The sequence below is a fragment of the Rhinopithecus bieti genome, unplaced genomic scaffold, assembly GCF_001698545.2.
Source record: "Rhinopithecus bieti isolate Rb0 unplaced genomic scaffold, ASM169854v2 scaffold_17882, whole genome shotgun sequence".
Lineage (NCBI taxonomy): Eukaryota > Metazoa > Chordata > Mammalia > Primates > Cercopithecidae > Rhinopithecus > Rhinopithecus bieti.
In genome coordinates this window covers 460,575-464,841 of record NW_016809462.1, presented here as the reverse complement: position 1 = coordinate 464,841, position 4,267 = coordinate 460,575, and positions in this window count along the sequence as shown.

The window sequence follows — 4,267 nt, the reverse complement described above, 5'->3', positions numbered from 1 at the left end:
TAGCTGGGACTACAGGCGCCCGCCACCTCGCTCGGCTAGTTTTTTGTATTTTTTAGTAGAGACGGGGTTTCACCGTGTTCGCCAGGATGGTCTCGATCTCCTGACCTCGTGATCCGCCTGTCTCGGCCTCCCAAAATGCAGGATTACAGGCTTGAGCCACCGCCCCCGGCCCTGTAAACAGATTTTAATGTAAAAATTTGCATTAAAAAATAGCCAGTTGTGGTGGCACGTGCCTGTATTCCCAGCTACTCAGGAGGCAGAGGTGGGAGGATTGCTTGAGTCTGGGAGGTTGAGGCTGCAGTAAGCCGAGATTGCCCCACTGTACTCTGGCCTAGGCAGCAGAGTGAGATCCTGTCTCAAAGAAAGAAAGAAACTAATGGACAAATTTGAGCAGCAGATTAGATGCGGGAAGTAACAAAGAAGGAGACATCAGAGATGACTTCAAATGTTCTAATTTGGGAGATCAGGTGATTGATTGTCATAACAGCTGAAGGAAGGAGGGAGGAGCAGATACTAGTGGAGGAAAGGAAGATACAAAGCTTTTTTTTTTTTTGAGATGGAGTCTCGCTCTGCTGCCCAGGCTGGAGAGCAGTGGCATGATCTCGGCTCACTGCAAACTCTGCCTCCCGGGTTCACAACATTCTCCTGCCTCAGCCTCCCGAGTAGCTGGGACTACAGCCGCCCGCCACCATGCCTGGCTAATTTTTTGTATTTTTGGTAGAGATGGGGTTTCATTGTGTTAGCCAGGATGGTCTCGATCTCCTGAACTTGTGATACACCTGCCTTGGCCTCCCAAAGTGCTGAGATTACAGGCGTGAGCCACCGTGCCCGACCCCTCAAAGTTTTGTTTTGGACATGCTGAGCTTGAGGTTCATGTGTCACAGAAGGGTCAGAAGTCAGGAACCAGTTGAAAGTACAGCCTAGAGCTTCAGGTGGCAATTCAGGTGGAATAGATTTTTAAATTTTTAGGACGTTGGCCAGGCATGGTGGCTCACGCCTGTAATCTCAGCACTTTGGGAGACTGAGGCGAGCAGATCACCTGAGGTCAGGAGTTTGAAACTAGCCTGGCCAACATGGCAAAACCCTGTCTCTACTAAATGTACAAAAATTAGCTGGGTGTGGTGGCAGGCACCTGCAATCCCAACTACTCAGGATGCCGAGGCAGGAGAATTGCTTGAACCTGGGAGGCGCAAGTTGCGGTGAGCCGAGATTGAGCCACTGCACTCCAGCCTGGGCAACAGAGCAAGACTCCGTCTCAAGAAAATAAATAAACAAACAAACAAATAAACAAACAAACAAACAAAATTTCAGGACCTGGTTAGCAAGGGAAGCGCAAGGCTAGATAAAATCACATAGGGAGGAAGAGCATAGGGTGAGAAAAGGGCTTGAGATTGAATCAACATTTAATGATTAGTGGAAGGTGCCAAGGCAACTATAAAGGAGAAGGTAGAAAGATCTAGAGAAAAAGAGAACATGTAATCACACAGTCAGTACAAGAAATGAATGAGAATGTCTGAGCCACACAACCACTCCTTTCAGTAGCACAAACAAAATAAATATTGGTGATGGCCGATCCAGTAGTAACAAGGTGCTGTTTTCCGTAACAGGTTAGCTAACACTCTTGACCAACTGATAAGGAATGTTGCCTGAGCAAATGGTGAACTTGCCCCTTACTTTGCCTGCAATGTGTGACTTAAACTTGCAAGGTAATTGGATCGGGCTGGGCTTTGGACCATGGTTCAGAATGAAGTGAACTGTTGACTTTTGGATCATTTATAAGATCCCGAATACCTTAACATGGTGTAGAAGGCCTTTGCTGCTGTGGCCCCTGACTCTTTTCTAATCTTCTCTCTCACTGCTTCCCTTGCTCATCCTACCCTTCAAGCAATCCAATTACTTGAATATGCCAAGTGCTCCCTCACGCCTGCATGCCTTTCACTATGCTGTTTCTTCAGCTCGGAGTACCAGTCTCTGGTATAAAACCCTTTGCCAACTTCCCCTAGTCTTGGAATCACTTCAATTCTAATTGCGTGCGACACTATCTTTACCTACTGATGAAGAGAAACAATCCCACAATAGAGCTTCACACGACTTAAACTCCCCACGAGAGAAAGAGTTCAAACCTTAGCAAAACCCCAACTTTTTAAAATTTTGCTGGACACTGTGTCCTATTTGATATGCATGCTATCAGAGTATTTGACTGAAGCCAGACTTTTATTTGAGATGGAGTCTCGCTCTGTCACCCAGGCTGGAGTGCAATGGCATGAACTCAGCTCACTGCAACATCCACCTCCTGGGTTCAAGTGATTCTCGTGTCTCAGCCTCCTGAGTAGCTGGGATTACAGGTGTGTGCCACCACTTCTGGCTAATTTTTTTGTATTTTTAATAGAGACAAGGTTTTGCCATGTTGCCCTGACTGGTCCTGAACTCCTGACCTCAGGTGATCCACCTGCCTTGGCCTCCCAAAGTGATGAGATTACAAGCGTCAGCCACCACACCCGACCCAAAGCCAGACTTTTGAACTTACTCACTTATAATCATGTTTCTCCCTCTTTGTGAAATAACATGAAATCCTTCTCCCCACCTCAGTTTCATGAAAACCTTCCCCTTCTTCACCTGAATATTACAAAATCTCTCCTCCCCTGAGTGTCACAAGACAGTTCTCAGCCAGGCTTTTTTTTTTTTTTGGTCAGCCAAGAATGAAAAAAAAAAAAAAGAAGTAAAAGAATGCTTATCACATGACTTCTGTTGTTTCCTCCTTAAAATTCATAACCTGAGTCTAATCATGAGAAAACACCAGAGAAATTCAAATTGAGAAATAGTCTACAAAATACCCGGCACTCTTTGAGAGTGCCAAGGTCAAGAAAAACAAGGGAAGACTGTGAAACTGTCACAGATTAGAGGGGACTAAAGAGATATGACAAATGATGCAATGTGGTATCCTGGAACAGAGAAAATAATATAGTGGAAAAACTGGAGAAATTGGAAGAATCTGAGTTTAGTAGAATAGTTAATAGCATTGTACCAGGATCAATCTTTTATTTTTGAGAACTGTACTGTACCATGGTATGTAAGATATTAACATTAAGAAAGCTAAAAGAAAGCCGATAATCTGATGTATTAAAATAACTAAGGTGTGGTCAGGCATGGTGGCTCATGCCTGTAATCCTAGCATTTTGGGAGTCTAAGGTGGGCAGGTTGCTTGAGCCTCGGAGTTCAAGACCAGCCTGGGTAAAATGGTGAAATCCCAACTCTACACAAAATGCCAAAAATTAGCCACACTTGGTGGTGTGTGTCTGTAGTCCCAGGTACCCAGGAGGCTGAGGTGGGAGGATCACCTGAGTCTAGGAGGAGGTCAAGGATGCAGTGAGCCATGTTCGAACCACTGCACTCGAACCTGGGTGACAGAGTGAGGCCCTTTATCACAAATAAAATAGTATAATAAAATAATTAAGATGTGAAGGCCACCCAGTTTCTAGGTGGCGATCAGCCCCCTTCTTCCCTCCTTAGTTCTTAGTAATGACAAGTCCTGACCTTAAAAGTTTAATTTCCACACTACCTCTTTGACTATATCTCAGGCCGTCTTGCCTTTGATGGATCCCACCCTTGTCGTCTGGCCTTCTAGTTCCCAGGACACTGTGAAGCTGGCTCCACTGCACGGTCACTGTGCTTGTTGCTTCCCTCTTCTTGGGACCTTTCCCCGCTCCCTCTTTGCAGAGCTGGCTTCTGTCTTTCAAGTCTCAGCTTCATGTCACCTTCTCAGAGAGGCCTGCTGTGACTGCCTACCCCAATAATCTCGGTCACAGCACTTTACATATTTTTCTTAATTGCCCTAATCATAGTCTATAATTTATTGATGTATTTGCAATCTTTCTTCCTTCAGAATGTTTGCTGTATGAGGGCAGAGACCACATGTATCTTGTTCTCTGTAATATCTCCCCCTGTATTTTCCCTTTTTTTTTTGAGACAGGGTGACAAACTGAGACCCTTTGCAGTGGGGCAAATATGGCTCACTCCAGCCTTGACCCCTGGGGCTCAAGTGATCCCCCAGAGTCAGCCCCCCAAGTAGCTGGGACTTGGCAGCTACTGGGCACCACCATGCTAGGCCGATTTTTGTGTGTATGTGTGCGTGTGTGTGTGTGTGTGTGCATGTGTGTATATATATACACACTATATATATGTACTATATATGTATATATATACTATGTACTATATATGTGCTATATATTCACTAGATATATGTATTATTTATATATATATATATATA